This window comes from Odocoileus virginianus, chromosome 14 (genome assembly GCF_023699985.2).
Source record: "Odocoileus virginianus isolate 20LAN1187 ecotype Illinois chromosome 14, Ovbor_1.2, whole genome shotgun sequence".
Taxonomy (NCBI): Eukaryota; Metazoa; Chordata; class Mammalia; order Artiodactyla; family Cervidae; genus Odocoileus; species Odocoileus virginianus.
Window position 1 is genome coordinate 50,824,993 of NC_069687.1, and position 19,088 is coordinate 50,844,080.

The 19,088-nt window shown below is 41.6% G+C and overlaps 2 long non-coding RNA genes across 7 annotated transcripts in view; one reads left to right on the forward strand and one right to left on the reverse strand.

Annotated features, from left to right (window-relative positions):
- Positions 1-19,088, forward strand: part of LOC110124441 (uncharacterized) — a 233,423-nt gene that overhangs the window by 165,736 nt on the left and 48,599 nt on the right. For 3 of the 4 annotated variants that reach the window (XR_011491245.1, XR_011491244.1, XR_011491246.1), the window contains exons 3-4: positions 17,974-18,091; positions 18,778-19,033. This is a non-coding gene — a long non-coding RNA (uncharacterized lncRNA). The remainder of the gene's footprint in view (positions 1-17,973; positions 18,092-18,777; positions 19,034-19,088) is intronic. The other variant, XR_002309776.2, reaches the window with a different exon arrangement.
- The window catches only part of LOC110124442 (uncharacterized), a 240,987-nt gene that overhangs the window by 21,818 nt on the left and 200,081 nt on the right, over positions 1-19,088 (reverse strand). The gene's annotated exons all lie outside the window — the stretch shown is intronic.

Sequence of the window (19,088 nt, forward strand, 5' to 3'; positions counted from 1 at the left end):
GGTTTGGTTTTTTTTTTTTTTAACCTCTTTACATGACTCAGACAGGCTCTTGGAGGCCTAGAGATAAAAGGCCCTATTAGAAGTGCAAAATATGACTATTATTACCTCCTTTAATAAGGCTTCTTGCCAATTTTTCAAATGACTAGAATCTGTTTGCTAATTATTACTCCACAGTTTCTGCATTCATTTTCTTCCCCTGAAGGAGCCTGATCCCAATGAATATGAAGCAAAGTGCTAAAAAGTGTGTTTACTGCCATCTATGGGATGTAGCAGGACTACCATGGTGTGGATCCTTTTCCAGGGAACTCTCGGTTATTAGTTTGTTTCAAAGCCACAGGGAAATGTTCAGCAACTGTAAGCACAGGCATTGCACTGAGCCCCAACATGCAAACACCAGTGAAAAATCATGTGTTTACAGTTTCCCAGCAATATAAGTTCATATTGCTGCTTTAGAGAGTGAGATGGTATGTTTTCCTCTATTTGAGGCAATGATATTTATGTGTACAGTAATATATGGGCACGTGGGCTCTACTCATGACTAAGACTTCTAACCTGTGATTACCCTCAAATGTTCTAGAGAATGTTAGAACTAGGAATTCACTTGCTGGATGATTCTGAATATCCTGAAGAAGACCAGGAACCGGGAAATAATAAAGACTCCGGAATGACCAAAACAGATGTAAACTGTATGTGCTATGGCCTGTGAACTCAACTCAAGAATCAGGCCTCCCAGGTTATTATAACAAATTCTATTGTTTGAGTATCAGAAAGTCTCATTATCAGAGGTAGTAAATTACAAGATAGCGCAAGGGTTTTGAAAGACAGACATTTGAGGAAAGCAAATGTGATAGCTCATATCCTAAAACCTAGGGAGGGAAGAGAAAACTAAAACCAAAACCAAAAACAAATATAAGAGGTCAAGAGAACAAAGCAGTTTGCACAATCACAGTATAGTATAGCAATCACTGTTCCTGTTAATGATTCAATTCTCAAATAGGGGTTAAATTTCCTGAGGTCTATTAAGTCATTAACATGACAGACTCAAAGGACATGTCTACACAATTCATAGAAAGAGAAATATAAATGGTTCTTAAAATAGGAAAAGATACAACTTCATTCAGAACAAGAAGGCTTTCAAATTAAGAGTAAATGATTTAAGGACAAGCCACTGACTCAGAGAAAATATTTGCAAACCTAATATCAGATAAAGGACTTGTACCCACAATATACCAAAAACTCTTAAAATCCACCAAATAAGAAAAGGAACAAACTAATTAAAAAGTAGGCATAACTACTGTAGAATTTTATGTAAATAGAACCCTGCTGTATATGTTCCCCCTTGTGACTGCATTATCTTGCTCATTGTTTGTGGTATTTATCTATGTAGTTGAATGTATCATAGTTTGTTCCTTTGTGAATTTTTCCATTTACATACCACAACTCATCAATTTAGGGACACTTTGGTTTTCTTCAGTTTGGGAATAAGAATGCTATAGACATCAAAACAATGAAAAAATAAAAGGTAGGCATAAGATCTGAACAGACATTCAAGCCAAACCATATTAGAAGAGACAAAGAAGGATACTTTATAAGAGCCACATTCTACAATATAATTTTTTTTTAAGTAACTGAGTTTATATTCTTTATTAACCAACTGACAAAACTTCAGAAGAAAAGTTTGGTCACATATTGTGCTAATGAAGGTGTGGAGAAACAAATCCGCTCATACAGTGATGGCAAGAGAAAAAACATGATGTGTACTCTGTGAAGGGCAGTGTAACAATAGTCATCAAAATTACAAACGCACATATCCTTTATTAGACCTGGTGATTGTTTTCTGGGAATTTCACCTACAGATATCCTCAGACATGTACAATAATGGAGTAAATAAGGAGATTATAACTGCAGAAATTTTTTTATAATAGCAAAAGATGGGAACAATTAGATACCTATCAGTAGGGAACAGCTTAAATAAATAATGCTGCACCCCACAATGAAACAGGATGCTGCCATTGTATAGAATGAGGAACTCTTATGAATGATTCTATACAATCATTCATTGTATAGAATGATGATCAAGATAGAAGATTTTAAAAAGCAAGGTGCACTGCTGTGTCCTAGCACGTCACCTTTTGTGGAAAAAAAAAAAATGTGTGTGTACATATAGAATATCTGCAGAAGGAGATACCCCCATAAGCCAGTAGCATCCGTCAGGGATGGGGAAGTGGGAGGCTGGGGCACTGGGGCAGGAGGGAGACTTAATTATCAGTCTCTACTCTTTTGTTTCTATTCTGAAAAAAAGGTGATATAAAATAATTTAAAAATAAAGAAGGCAATAGGGTATATAATACGTTTGGGGATGCTTCCATTTACCCTTTTTTAAAACGTTGATCTTTAAAGTGTTGGTTAGCTCTAGTTATCTGGACAATTTAATTATGTAGAACACCTCATTTCCTGACGATGCTAGATGAATAAGGCAGTACTCTGGTTTGCTGACTTATGCACAATTACAAAGTTAACATTATCATCATAGCACAAAAGAGATTGGAATTTAGAACAAAGGCTGTGATACTTTTTAACAAGACATGAAGGCAGAAGGAGAATGGATGAAGTGGAGAGAGTCTGTAACCCTCACACTGATTGAGGGATGAAGGCCTAATGAACAAATCTATGAGCCTCTGTGAAGTGCGGTACTTCTGCATGTAGTAGGCCAGGCTTCTGTTCCCAAAATGGCAAAGGCAGTTGCTGCCTTTCTAAGAGATGCTTTGTTAGTCGCCAGCGTTGACAGGGAGAGTAGCGTTTGGTGCTTACAGGTGCTTTGGAGGGACTGCAAAGAAGGCAAGGGCATAATTTCTGGCCCCGGGAGAAACCTGGCCCCGTCTACCGGACACAGCTCAGGACTCGGGAATGCAAGCAAAGCATACTCATCACATATAAACACAAGCAACGTCCTTGAGAGAATAAGGCAGAAGCTGACCATCAGGAGGATACAGTTGCAGAAACAGCCTTCACCATGTTAAAGATCTGGATGTTTCATATGGAGACTCAGGTTTCTTTTTTCAGCTATCTTGACTAGTTGGAAAATCTGATGATACAGAGCCTGATTTTCCTGCATGTTAACACCCACTGGACTGAGCAGGGACTGTCCTCTTCATGTGGGACATAAGCTTTATGTGGGACCGTTAACCGTGGTCCCCAGTGCTCCCTGGTACCTACACTTGGTCTGCTCCTCTCAGCTACTTGCCTGGTCTCTGCAGGCATTGCAATTTGCAAGTTCTGGTCCAGAATCAGGAAGAGTTAGTTTGGGAAAGTGTCTCAGACATGGGAGATTCTTGAACAGACTTTGAAAAACAAGAGAGAGTGGCCTGGTGGATTGGGTGTGCAAGATATTTTAGAAGGAAGCCTCCTAGAAGACCAGACTGTTTCCTCTTGACCAAAAATTGGGCCAATCACAAGGTATCTGTGCTTTAGAAAAATCCAGATGGTGTTGGCTGAGCAAGATCTTCCCTCCTACTCAGTGCTAGGAGCGCTTTAGTGGACAAGACAGTTTTCTGTCACAAGCAGCTTACAGCCTACTCATGGGGGTGACCAGTCCACTGGAAAACACACTGCTACTTGTAGATTATAGTGAAAGGAACGGACAGAGTATTGTTGTCATAGAGAATTACAATGAAAGTGTCAGGGACGGAACATGGAACCTGAGGATGGAATGTGATCAAGAAGATGTCAGGTGGAGGGAACAGCATGTGCAAAGGCCCTGTGGCAGGAGAACCTGCAGTATTCCCGAGACTGGAGGAGCACCCAGCATGTCCAGGGCACAGTGAGGAAAGAGGAAAGTGGCATGAGGTGATGCTGGAGGAGGAGGACCCTCTGAGTGAAGGTTAGGGCTACAGTCCACCCTGAGAGGAAGCTGTGAGGAGTTTTAAGGATACGAATGACTTGAATCTATTTACACATCAAAGTTACTTAAGAGATCAGCCTGGGAAAAGCAATGCAAGGCCACACAAGAGGAAGACAGGAGGCAGTATACCACGATGAGCGGAGGCACCTGGTGTTGGCTTGTGTGCCCTTTCAGCCGCCCACGGTTGGCACCAGCGCCCTCAGCAGCCCCTCCTGGTGGGACAGAGGTCCACCCCACTACTTTCTTTTGGGTATTTCTTTTTTTTTTTTTCCATCTCTACCCTTGGTGCTCATGTTTTAAAATTTCCCTAGAACAGAATATGAAGGGAGTAGTGATTCCCATTGTCTCTTCCTCCCTCCCTGGCAAGCTCCCCCCATGCCCAGCACATATACGCACACACCTGCAAATGTACACACATGGTGGTCTTTGGGCACCTCAGGATGGCAGCGCAGGTGGAAGGGCCTTGCTTGGCTGGAGCGAGGCGGGCCCACCTGAGCTGGGCAGGAATGGACAGCAGTTAGGTAAAGCAGGGCTAATTGGTGGTGGGCCTTGAAGTCCGAGACGCGAAGAGTTTTATTATGATTTGAGAGGCAGCTGGGAGCCTTTACGGGCATGTGAAGAGGAGAGCAATGTGATCTAAGTGACACTTGAGGAAGATGATTCTCGATGATGTGTGTCCGACAGATGAGAGGGAACCCGCTCAGGCTGGAGGAGGGGGAGCTAACTGGGTCCAGGTGGGCAGTGATTACAGTTTGGACCAAAGGTGTGAAAAGGAGAAGGGAGACAGAAGCAGAAATGCCAGGATTTAATGCTGGACTGGGAGTGTCTCTGGGTGTGCGTTGGTGATGGGAGATGTGGGTGCAAAGATGAGGTGAATAAGAAACTGGGAACTTATTTGACAGTGACATGGGAACTAGGCATGGATTTGATGGGACAGCCAAGAGAGATGCTCAACAGCTCACTCAAAAGTCCCTTCTGTAGGAAGTCATCCCTTCCTCCCTCCCGCTGCCTTGGGTGCTTAATTACTTTCAGGTGTGTGTCCACTCCTATTCTTGTACCATGATGCTGTGTTGTAATATGTCTTTGTCTGTCTACACCTGCTGCTAATCTGCCAGCCTGGAAGACAGAGGCCCTGGTTTATGCCCTTTCTATTCCCAGTGCCTAGTTAGCAGGGGCCTGGCCCAAAGTAAGTGTACTTAACATGTTTTACTGAGTAAGTGAATGAATAGAAACTTTTCAGAGGCATGCCATTGACCCCAGCCACTGTGCAGTGCTGTAAAACGTACACATTTCATGGCAGCTGCAGCACCCCTTGAACAGTTGTGGAAATCAGGTTACAGCTGGGAGCCACACAAAGCCCCAGCCATTCCAGCAACTGACAGGTGGGCGTGGAAGGAGGGCTTGGCTCCGCAGACAGGAGGCTGGAGGAGTTAAGATACTGCTGGGGGAATTTGAGATCAAGTTGCAGGGTTGTTTAAACACCTTAGGGTTACAAATGGGCTTTCACCCTTAAAATCCCATCTGTAAATATGTAACCTTCAACTGTCCAAATAGCCCTCTTAGTATTGTTCATTCCCAGGGTTGGTAGTGGCTGAACGAACACTCTTATCCTGTTGCTTTCACTGGAATTGCATTTGTGCTATAATGAAATCTGAAACCTGAAAAAGACACTAAAAATGAACTTTCCCCTACCACATTATGCTACCAACTAACATCAATTTTTAGACTTTCTAGATAACTACCTTTCATTCAGCTTTTACTGTGTGCTGAGCATTAATTCTATACACACGTTAGTGGCCATAGGAAAGACTGTACATTCTCATCCTGTTGCTTTCACTGAAATTACATTTGTGTTACAATGAAATCTGAAACCTGAAAGATACATAAAACTGGGCTTTCCGCTTTCACATTATGCCACCAACCAACATCAACCAAATTATTAGACTTTCTAGATAACTACATTGTAGTCAGCTTGGACTCTGTGTCAAGCATGAATTCCATACACATTACAGTGTTTAACGTTTACAACAAGCGCATGAAGTAGACACTTGTTCCCGTCTTGCAGATAAGTGACCTTTGGCCCAGGGAAGTTGCATTACTTGCCCACTGGGTGTGCGCTATTTTGAGCTCGTCATTGGCCACGTAGTCTTCCAGCTGACGAGAAACACAAGCCTGGGGAAGACAAGGAGCGGTGGGGCTTCAAGGAGAAGAGAGTTGTCTTTCCATGCAGGGCACTAACAGAAGCCTTTCGAGCAGCCCAGTCCCCCTAGAGAAGACCCATAGAGGGAGACAACAGATGTGGCTCTTTACAGTCGGTCCTCAGGAGAGTCTTAGGGAAGAGGAAGAGGAGCCAGCCAAAGGACCTTCCCAAGAAACCACTGGGAGTCACTCAAGTCCCTCTATAGCCCTCACACACGGTGAGCAGGACCTCCACCTTCTGCCTCTCTTTCTTTTTGCCTATTCCTTCCCTAACCACCCACGCCCTATAGATAAACAGATTGGATGACAGCAATGTTTTCAGTTCAGATGTTCATTTAGTTGCAACTTGGGAGAAGTCTGAGTATCAGTCTATCTAGAGTCTGCAAGCTAGATGAGAGCATCACAGCTACTTCAGAAAAGGATAAGATATAGAAGGAGTACAATAGTGACAGTGGCAAAGGGGTATTTAATCTGCCTTTTGAGAAGCCAAGGAAACCCAATGAATGGCACAAGACTGTACTTTCCGGGTGGTTTTTTTTGGCATGCCCAAGGGTCTTGGAAAATTGTCATTGCCCAAGGCCACTCACGACAGCAACAGTAAAACAATGGAGGGCCAGAAGGTGAATCTGGACTTCAGCGTGTAACTCTCCAAATGGTGGCTACAGAAATTCAATTGATAGTTTTAAACTGAACTTTTCCAAAACTCAAAAGAGATGCAGGTTATGTATTTGGTGAGAGCTATTTTGCTGATAATATTAGAAGTGAAAAGGTTCTGGGAGACAATTTAGTTCAAACTCCTCATTTTAAAGCCCAGAAAACTGATATTCAGAAAGGAGAAGAACTTGCTCTTGGTTATACAACCAGACAATTGACATTCTGGGGCTCAAAACCAAGTTTCCTATATGTTCTACTGGAATTTTCCCCCCAGGGGACATAGGAGAGTTAAGCATCCAAATAAAAACATTGTCTCAGCATGACCTTCAAGGCAGTGATTTTTTGGTTCCCTGTTTTTCACTGAAGTCAAGGCAGCTCAGAGCAAAGTGGAACATTCTGGAAGCCTATTTCTAGTTGGAAACACTTGGTCAATTAAGACTAAGTGTTGCTCCAGACCCTGTCCGTGTGCTGAGGAAGTTGGGTTTTTTATTTGTGTTAGTTTGGATGGTTAATGATGTGAATATATATCTAGTTAGTTCACTCAGCATTTATATCAGACCTAATAATGAGTAATATTACTTACTTATTTCCTTACTGGCCATTGAAGGGTCAACAACTGCCAGTAACTTTTGCATGAGGAGAATTGCAAATTGTTCATGCAAGCACAGCATCTGCTTTATTTATTTTTTTTTTTCAAAAATATTTATTTATTTGTTTTGGGCTGTGCTAGGTCTTCACTGCTGTGCTCACGTTTTCTCTAGCTGCGGCAAGTGGGGGCTCCTCTGTAGTTGCATTGCAAGGGTGGCCTCTCATTGTGGTGGCTTCTCTTAATATGGAGCACAGGCTCTAGGGCACACAGGCTTTTTTCTAACTGTGGTACATGGGCTCATTAGTTGGGGCACACTGGCCCAGTTGCCCTGTGGTGTATGGGGTCTTCCCTGACCTGGGATTAAACTGGTGTCTCCTGCACTGCAAGATGGATTCTTAACCACTGTCACCAGGGAAGCCCTTCTTTTCTTTTTTAATATCTATTTTTATTTATTTGGCCACACTGGGTCTTAGCTGCAGCACATAAGATCTTTGATCTCCGGTCTTCGTTGCAGCATGCGGGATCTTTAGTTGCTACATGTGATCTCTTCAGTTGCAGCTTGTGGGATCCTGACCAGGGATCAATCACAACAGGGCCCCTGCATTGGGAGCATGGGTCCTTAACCACTGGACCACCAGGGAAGTCCAAGCCTCGTTATTTTGAATGCTTTATATTTTCTTTACTTAGATTTGAAACAGCATACATGCCCTTGGCACGCACACACACCTCTCATATTTTTCATCCTGGCATGTGGATTGAGTGTATCTTATAGGTTAAAAAAATCACTTGATATGTTCCATGCTCCCAGGTTTAACTTTTCCCTGCCTGATTCTGGGAGGTCCCAAGCCAACCCTTCAGTAGGGGACTTAACCTAGGCAGCCCAGAGACCTGTGACCAGGGCTTTCGAGATACACAGAGCCCTGTCAGTTACCCTGATTAGTGACCCACACTGTTCCCAGAGCTTTGTCCAAAGCAAAATTCCCCACCCTACCTTTGATGACTCTCCAGCCAACTAGACAATGGTTTCATTTTGCTAATAGTGACCTGGGTAGGGATTTCTCATTATTTTTATTTCCTGAAGGCCAACAGCCATATATTCTGTGGGAATCAAACAAGAAAAGAAGGCAAGTTGATATGCAATTTCCCAGCTTCTATTTTCCTTCCAAGTACAAATTCCCTGGCTGGGGTCTACCTGGACAGCCCGCAGTAATTTGGACTTGAGTGAAAAAGAAAACAGCTGGAGGGACCACCTGAATACTCCAGGAGAAGGTGCTGCCCAGGAATCACAAAGCAGTGGGGGGGGGCGGTGCTTTATGAAAGCTGCGTGTTCTTTCAGGGGACTCTGGAACTGCTCTTCCCAGACCTCCTCTCAAATCTTCTCCCTTTACCCTCTGGCAAGGACTTCCTGGCATGGAATGTTCTCTGTTATCCTAGAAACGGGTCAGAGCTGCTTTTCATCCTGGATACAAATTTGCGTGCTTTAAAAAATAAATCAAAAAACGGCTCATTGGAACAGTCTTTCCAAAAGGCACTCTGGCAATATGTATCAGAAGCCAAAGGCAATTATATTCGGGGGGATTTGTCTTAAAGGAACAATCAGATTTCTACATAGTGCTCTAAGTACTAGATGTTCATCAGAATGTTGTTTATGTGAAAGCAGTGGGATTCCAGGATTTCTAGAGTAGGGTCAAGGCAGCATCTGGCCCACCAGAGGGGCATTTGCATCCACTGGTTTGAGAAGCTGAACACAAGGCTAAATAAAGTGCTGAAGAGCTTCTTGAGGATAAACTATTTGAAACATTGTCCTTTTCTGAGGTTCAGACACATCAGGTATGTCTGATGAGTGTGGCCCCAGTGGAAACTAGACTGGGCGGGTTCCTAGGATGAATTTTATCATAGAGGAGAAAGCAAGCCGGGCTGAGCCAAAGGGCCTAGTCTTGGAAGGAAGCAGTGTGGTAAACACAGCATGTTGGCTGAAGCCAGAACTTGAACCACTTCCTCTACTAGTGACTGACCATTCTGGCTTGTAGGGGACTGGGAGCTTCCTGGAACATGGGGATTGTGTTACTAAAATCAGGAACGTCCCTGCAAACTAGAATGGTGGGTCATCCTCCTTCTACTAGGGAAGTGGGGAGGGCACTCAGAGAGAGAAGCTACGCAAGAACCAGAGTGTGTGTGTCACTCATACTAGACAGTCGGGCTTTGAGCAGTCTGGCTATGGGACCCTAGCTGATCATAGTATATATACATGTTCCCTCTTACTTTCAGGCATGGTAGAGCAATAAAGTCCATTTTCAAGGGCACTGATGGCATTTTGGTTATGTCCACATTTGAAATAACAGATTTTCAGGACACGGTGATAAGTTGGTAAGACAACAGAAGCAAAGTTCCACTTGAAGCATATCCCTGCGGAACTGTCAGGCATGGAGTGAGTCTCTGGCCAAGGAGGCAAGCGGTAGCCGGGAATGACCCGCTGACACAGCGAGCATTCCTGTAAACTCTGAAAGCGTTAGTCACTCAGTCATGCCCAACTCTTCGTGACCCCAGGGACTATAGCCCACCGGGCTCCTCTGACCTGGAATTCTCCAGGCAAGAATACTGGAGTGGGTTGCCATTCCTTTCTCCAGGGGATCTTCCTGACCCAGGGATCAAATCCAGGTCTCCTGCCTTGCAGGCAGATTCTTTCACTGTCTAAACCACCAGGGAAGCCCCCTGTAGACTCTGGGAAGTATTTAAAGAGGAAGACTTTGAAAAAAACCATGAGAGTTGAGACTCTAGGGTTACTAAATTTTGGAAATCAATGTTCCTGAGACTATATTTGTACTCACTGGCTACTAGAGCCTGAGATATTCATATCACATTTATGAGTAAAAAATTAAAACAGTCTGATAATAGAAAATTGATTAAATAAATTATGGTATTTATTAGTCATTTGGAATGGAAATATGAATATATTTATAGACATGCAAAGAAGGTCACAGTATTATTGAGCAGAATAAAATCAGTATGTAAAATATAGCCTATTTTATTATAGGATGTCTACATTTTTAATTTAGGTGCACATATATGGACAACCAATAGCCTATTTTATTATAGGATGTCTACATTTTTAATTTAGGTGCACATATATGGACAACCAAAAGAGTCGCTCAACATCACTCATTATCAGAGAAATGCAAATCAAAACCACAATGAGGTACCATTATACGCCAGTCAGGATGGCTGCTATCCAAAAGTCTACAAGCAATAAATGCTGGAGAGGGTGTGGAGAAAAGGGAACCCTCTTACACTGTTGGTGGGAATGCAAATTAGTACAGCCACTATGGAAAACAGTGTGGAGATTTCTTAAAAAGCTGGAAATAGAACTGCCATATGACCCAGCAATCCCACTTCTGGGCATACACACCGAGGAAACCAGATCTGAAAGAGACACGTGCACCCCAATGTTCATCGCAGCACTGTTTATAATAGCCAGGACATGGAAGCAACCCAGATGCCCATCAGCAGACGAATGGATGAGGAAGCTGTGGTACATATACACCATGGAATATTACTCAGCCATTAAAAAGAATTCATTTGAATCAGTTCTAATGAGATGGATGAAACTGGAGCCCATTATACAGAGCGAAGTAAGCCAGAAAGATAAAGACCATTACAGTATACTAACACATATATATGGAATTTAGAAAGATGGTAACGATAACCCTATATGCAAAACAGAAAAAGAGACTCAGATGTATAGAACAGACTTGTGGACTCTGGGAGAAGGCGAGGGTGGGATGTTTCAAGAGAACAGCATTGAAACATGTATATTATCTAGGTTGAAACAGATCACCAGCCCAGGTTGGGTGCATGAGACAAGCGCTCGGGCCTGGTGGACTGGGAAGACCCAGAGGGATCGGGTAGAGAGGGAGGTGGGAGGGGGGACCGGGATGGGGAATACATGTAAATCCATGGCTAATTCATTTCAATGTATGACAAAAACCACTGCAATGATGTAAAGTAATTAGCCTCCAACTAATAAAAATAAATGGAAAAAAAAAAGAGTCTAGAAGATTAACAATGAAATAGACTTACAGTATTTCTCAATTTTATAATTTTTCTAAAAGAGCATACATAACCTATGCTACACACACATACACACACACTTAAACTACCTGCACATGCCCGACAGTGGCAGCTTCCTGAGGCCTTTTTATAGAACAGGCATCATGTCTACAACTTTAAGATGTGTTCAGATTGAGCACTGACACCTTGGCTATTATATTCATACAGAGCATGTCAGGAGAAGGCAATGGCACCCCACTCCAGTACTCCTGCCTGGAAAATGCCATGGACAGAGGAGCCTGGTGGGCTGCAGTCCATGGGGTCGCACCATGGGGTCGCAAAGAGTCGGACACGACTGAGCGACTTCACTTTCACTTTTCACTTTCATGCATTGGAGAAGGAAATGGCAACCCACTCCAGTGTTCTTGCCTGGAGAATCCTGTGGATGGAGGAGCCTGGTGGGCTGCTGTCTTTGGGGCCACACAGAGTCAAACACAACTGAAGCAACTTAGCACAGCAGCAGAGTATGTCACCTTTAGGCCTGAACTAAGGAGTATATGGATTTTGAGGCGCTAAGGGAAACAAAAGCATATATTAAGTTCTCATGACCATCTAGGTTCAGAAATTGGGGAATAAAGGAGTTAGAACTCCTCTTGCATTTCATTGGCCAAGCTTTCTTCCACGCCAGAAATTTCTTGAGCCACAGGCCCGGTGAGCTGGGTGAGAAGGCAGCATGTGACAGAGGCCTAAGCAGACTGTGGAGGGTCGGGGGGCTCTGGGCACGTTTGCCTGAGAAAAGCGTGGGCTGGGGAGGGCTGCAGGCTCTGCCTGGACGGGAGCCCTCCGTCTGTCATCTCAGAGCCTGGCAAGGAATGGGCAGGAAGCAGGCCCTCACGATGGGCTTGTTGCATTCATTAGACAATACCAACAGCCACCAGATGCCACGGGGGCTTTATTGTGCTTTCTAGCTCAGCATTTTGCCAGACACTTTATATAAACATATATATCCCCCATGTTAAAGATAGAAAAAGTGGGGCTTCATGTGGCTTTTAATAACTTCACCGCCACTCTGCATCCCTGATGATACTATGCCAGTGGTATTTGTTATCCTAGATTTGCCATCCCTTTGTGTCCCCAGCCTGGAGAAGTAACCAAAGTGGGTAGCAGAGTAGCTGTTCTGGGAAAGGACGCCATGCTGGCATTATGCGCTCGGATACTGTGCAACGCTTGCTAATGGCCCAGACAGTGGAAATTAGAGGACTCAGAAGCTCCTCCTCTTATCATCTGCAACATGCCTTTACTCTTGATGAGCAGAACGCCGAGAGCTTCGAATTGCATACTTAACTGAAGCTCATCCAAACCTCTTTGGTCTGGATAGTGGGCTGGAAATCAAACTCTTGCTGAGAGTTTGTAGTTCAATCAAGTCAAAAAATTACATGAACCTCAGTTTTTTAAATACATCTTTTTTTCAATGTGATTGAAGAATTACTTCATTCTTCAGTTTCTACTAGCTAGCCCACATTTCTCCATTCCTCACCTATCATCCAGAAGTACACAGAAATCTGTTCTAAAAGACTTCACTGTGTTGAAGCTGCTAAGGAAAGGACACTTGCTTAAAATACTCGATCCATCGGAGTTTTAAAAGAGCTAGACTGACTTCGCTCCATGGAAATATAGAGAATTTTTAATTAAAGTTGTACCCACTGAATTCTTTAAAATATGATACTGTTTGTAGAAGCTACAAATGAGAACACAGTAACTCCTTAAAGTAAAACAGTGCTCCATAAAAAAGGTGGGCAGGGAGGAAAGGAGGGAAGAAGGAGAAGTGTAGTGAATCATATAAGTAACAGCACCTGTTACAACTTTACATCACTGAATTTAGGTACTAAATCATGTGAAAAGTCATCTTCTACTGTGTATAAAGGAAGAGGGGGAAAGGGATATAAAACATGAGTACTCAAATAATTTACATTTTTAAAGTGATGGGGATTTCTGGAAATATCAGTAAATACAATCATGCTCTTCAGAAGGATGGACCTCAGTGCAAACAACTGTCTTTTTGATGACCTGATGCAGTATAGAAACTTAAAAGTTGGAAGTAGCAGTCCAGGAATCATACACTTTTAAATCCAGGTGTTTCTCTTTTTGTTGAGGTGTCTAAGGCAACTTTGAAGGGAATTCAGCTTCTCACGCATCCTAAAACTGCAAACTTGCCTCTAGTTGTTAAACTCTCCGAATATGCATGAATCTCACCCATATTTACTTAGGCCAATACCTCCCTCCTCTTATTGCCCTCTCTCTATATTTTTTCTGTCTTTTAAAATTAATATTTCCCTGTAGCAAATAATCATGTCTTCTCTTGCCCCAAATTCAAATTTTTCAAGGTTCTCAGAGTATTGAAACAAGCACATATCCTAGTACTGAGCTATGCCCACCTCTTCTTTCACAGGTAAGGAAATGTATAAGAGTAGTTGAGAGACGTATCTACAGTCATGGAATGATTTTCTGCAAATTAAAGAATAATATGGACTACGTAGAATGACTGGTCTTTAAAATAACACAGACTGCATGTGAGCCCCAGACCTATCCTTTGCCCTGTAGCCTTAGGCAGATCCATATAATCACAGTCTCTACAATGCCATCTGTAAAATGGGGATAATAAAATATATATTAAGGGTTGTTATGTGGACTAAATGAGAGCTAGAGAATGTCTGGTCTATGGTAGGCTTTCCATAAATGTCAACTTCCTTTCTTTAAAAAGACAAGGCATCAAAAGAAGTAAAATATTTAAGAGATTAAAATGGCCAAAATTCCTAATTTATTTTTAGCCGCACGTAAATGAGGCAAACTTTCTATTCTGAACTGATTTCTGTAATTCTTATCATTTTCTAAAACTGTGTATCTCCACAGGAATGTCCTAAAAATATGTCCACCAACGTCAGAACCTAGGATTCTTGTGCTTCCCTTTTGGAGCCTGGAAAGTGATTTTCCCTGGCACTGGGAGGAGGCAGGGGCCTCCTTGACACTGGCCTGTATTACTCAGGACATAGCTCAAGATTCAGAGAATGGTCTCCTGATAAGATTCACATAGTAATCATAGAAAATCAGGCTAAACACTTGGTAGAATCAGGAAAATTATAAGACTGAGGTACTGACATGAATATGAAACATAGCCTGTTCTTCAAAGTGAGAAAGACAAAAAGAAAGATACTGGCATTTATCACCCTGTAAACATCTTATCCAGCCACAATAATTGTGTGTGATTGTGTGTGTGTGTGTGTGTGTCCATGTGTGTGTTTAAGTATCAGGAAAGTGATGATATCAGGAACAATAAGTGGCTTAGGCTTCAAAGAAACAAATCATGCCAGTACAATAGCTTTTTTTTTTTTGACAGAGTTATGAATAGATGAAGGGGAAATGTAAGAGATGTAATATATCTTATGTTGGTAAAGATTTGATATGTCTCAGGAAATTTTATTTGCAAAATTAGCTACAAGATCATAAAGAAAGGTTATTGATAAATTGCAAAGTATCTAGTTGTAGGAAGGTAGAGAGATGGCTGTTGGGGATGGTCTAATTTAACGCCTTCATCATTAATTTGGATGAGGGAGTGAATGTCTCTTCGTGTTCATGAAAATTGCAGGTTATACTAAATCAGGACGTGGTGTGAACACTGATCAGCCACAGACTGACACAAAGAGGTCCCCAAAGAAGGACAAATTGGACAGAAGCAGGAGCCAAGTGAGAAAAACAGCATTTTAAAGTCTGTTTTTATTTACCTTTTCTTATAGTGAACAGAAATGAGAACTTTACAGCAAAGTAGAATCACACAGACTTAGAGGAGAAGATGGACACAGAAAGGAATCTGTTAGATGCTGTCATGGGTACTCACATTTGCTGGGAGTCTGCTGTGTGCCAAGTTCTAAATTTGGACTTCACTCTGTTAGCAGGTGCCCAGAGGAAGCTCAGAGATATTGGTATTGAGGATCCAATACCTTTCATAGAGGAGGAACTGATTCTGTGTAATCTAGTCATTACAGACTAAGTATAATTAGACATAAATTGAACATCCTTGACTTCTTGGAGCTTGAATGCTATAGACTTGCATTTTACCTGTAAGTCTATGGTCCACTTTGAGTCATTTTGTAAAAGGTATGGATCAAGGTGAAATGTATTTTGCATAGGGACATCCAGTGTCATTTATTGAAAAGGCTATCATTTCTTTGCACTTTTGTCAAAAAACAGTTGCCACATATGTGTAAGTCTGCTTCTAGAATCTTTATCTGTTCCATTGATCTATGTGTTTATTCTTTTGTCAGTAACTCACTGTCTTGATTACTGTAGCTTATTGTAATCCTTGACATCAGCCAGTGTGAGTCCTGCAGCTTTCTTCCTTTCCAAAACTGTTTCAGCTAGTTTAGTTCCTTTCTTCTTTCATATAAATATTACAAACAACTTACTAATATTAGTAAAACATCTTTCTGGGATTTTCACTGTAATTTCTTTGAATCTCTAAATCAGTTTGGGGAGAATTGACCTATTAACAATATTGACACAATCCGTGAATACAGTGTATCTCTTCATTTGTTTAAGTTTCTTTGATTTCTCTGGTGTTTTGTAGTTTTCAAGATATAGATCCTGTACTTAGTGCTACTGCAAATCATGCTGCTATTTTTAACTTCAAATTCTAAGTTTTACTACTTACATACAAAAATATAATTAATTTTTGCATATCGGCCATTTACCTTGCAGCCTTGCTGAACTATCAGTTTTAGGACCTCTATTATATTGTCCACATAGGCAATTATGTCAAACGTGAGAGAACTTTACCTCTTCTTTTTCAATTTGTATGCCTTTTATTTCTTTTTATTGCCTTATTGCCCTGGATAGGATTTCTAGTATAATGTTGAAGAGGAATGATTAGAAAATAATTTTTTTGCCTTGTTCCCTATATTGGGGGAAAGTATTCAGTCTTCATATATGATGTTAGCTTTCGACTCCGAGAAGAATGCCCTTTATCTTAAGACAGTTTTCCTCTATTCCTAGCTTGCTGAGAAGTTTTAATCATGGATGGATGTTGAATTTTGTCAAGAAAATTTTGCATTTATTTTGAAATCAATGTAGTAGACCATCTGATATTTTCCCATGGCTCTTCTATACTCTATTCTGTTTGTTTATTTACCATAGTTGTTGTTCAGGTGCTCAGTCGCATCTGACTCTTTGCGACCCCATGGACTGCAGCATGCCAGGCTTCCCTGTTCTTCACCATCTCCCGGAGTTGGCTCAAACTCATGTCCACTGGGTCAGTGATGCCATCCTTATTTACTGTGGCTTTTTCATTTTAAGCATTTCCATGTGACCTTTTGCTTATAGTTTTCATTTCTTTGCTGAAATTACCCACCTTATTCTTGTATATTGTACTCCTTTCTAATTAGAGTCTTTAACATATTAATAATGGTTGTTTCAAATCTCTTGTCCGAAAGTTCCAACATTTGCATCATATCTGAGTCTGTTTCTGTTGTTCGCTTTGTCTCTTTGCAGTGTGTTGTTTTTACTTGCTTTTTCATCTGCCTCATTTTGTTGTTGTTGTTGAAAGCTGGACATCTTGTGTAGCACAGTTGAGGCTGAGATAAATACTCTGTCTGTAAATGGGCATGTCTCTCCTATTGATGCCTTTAGTGTGTAGTTTTGAATCAGTCTACTGAGGAGCTGAGGTGTATTTAGGGTTGCTATGGCTACCCACAGTGCACCAAAGGCTTCAATTTACTCTTGTAATGATGCATTTAAGATGGGGGCTGGCTCAATATGGGGTATTTTTCAGTGTCTGCTTTACTCTGAGACCAGGTCATTGTCTTTTGCTGCATCTCAGTCTCTTCTCATGCTTTTATAGTTCTCCCACTGTGACTTGTTACCTGTTAATCTGGTGTTGGTGACAGGGGTATTCTCTATTGTTCAGACTGAGCTAGTCACTGTGCCCCTGAGTCTCATGGGTCTCCACTGCCTTCTCAACACCTCGGCCCCTTCCTGATGTTTAGGGGTTTACTTTTTCTATTTTCTTCCCCAGTTGCAGTGGGTTTTCACCAGTACCTAAGAGTGACAGTATTTGTTGCCTTTCTTCCCACAGTATAAGGCTTATTCTGCAAGATCAAGGAAAAGAGATTCTTTCCCACAGTCCTACCAGTCACCTCCCACAAACATGCACTTCCAAGGATGCCTTCTCAATACCTTCATCATTATTTTTTTGAGCATCTGCTAAAGTTAGTGGGAAAGAGAATACAGATGGGTGGAAATCTAAAGTCATTGGCAGTTCTATATCCTCTGCGTTACTTGCCTACACTCAGCCTTTGCTATCCTCACTAATTTGTTAACGATTTCACCAAAGTTCTTCTACCAGTGTCCAACTGCATCTGTCCCAGGTGAGAAAGTGTCCTCACATCATCTCTTTGTGGGCATCCATCATTCGTTAGCTCTTTTAGAGGGTAAAGTGATGTTGTTGTGCATTTGTTTGCATGTTGATGCTGTTGCTATTGTTGTTTATGTAGGGATGAGTATGATGCTATTTCTGTCTCTCTGCATTCCCCAGATGGACTGGAAAGTATGTTTGCTTCTGATAAGACAACCAGAGATCTGCCTGGTTTTGGGGACCAGATGTTATTCTCTGCATTCTGATGGAGAACAGAAAAAATGTACTCCACTTGAAGGTAAAATGATACCCACCTTCTGTGTTTATTTGAATCTTTTGATATTTGCTACAGAGTCCATTTTGGATATTTTCCCATTATTCTCCTCATCAAGTCAATAAAACCCTTAGAAGTTCTCTTGTGTTGAGAGGGTATGTGAATTACTTCATTACAAATGTATTTACCCTTGGTAACACTTCACAGAAGCTTTTCTAAACCACATTTCCCATTTCCCATTTCAAAAGTATAAAGCCAACAGGCTATTCTGTTATTTCAAAAAAGAAAAGAAATCATTCAATTAGTAGTATGTCAGATGAAAGGGACACTTTGAATTGTGGCATCATTCTGAACATATGAAAAGCCAAGTCTGCACCTGTCATAACTATGGGATGAGGCATGAATATTCTATACATTCTTGATTAATCAAAATCCATGCAAAAGTATCAGTCAGATCAGAAGAGTCAGAATTGATTAAACCATGTTTAGCTTATCTGTATTGTCCGGGTATCATGCAGATTAGAATAGAAGCCAGTGTGATAGTGTGGGAACAAAAGACTTGTCAACCTGACACTATTTTAAACACAGAAACAAATGGGATCTTGCAAACCAATTCTGATTAACTCAACCTGACTCTACCTTGAAAAACATAATGGTTTTATGTTTTTATGATTTTAATATGGTTATCAGCGCATCCCTTCTCTTCTAAGGTATCTAGACACATAATCTTCAGGTATTGGGAAATAACATCTTCAATCTGAGACTCACAAGGCCTGCAGTATGCCAGCCACATACAGGAAACTACAGGGCAAACCTGTTTCTGGTGTGATTAAAAGCTCACTTGAAAGGATCTTTTTGCATGTGGAACTTTCCTGGGTAAAGGATAGAGAGCTTCTTTGTCTTCAAAGAGCTTCAAAGGATATACGGAAAAACAGTGTGTGGAGACTGGAGAAGCAGATGTACGAGGTAAGAAAAGGATTAACGCTTTATACTCAGATAACACGTAGTATCGATAGCCTGT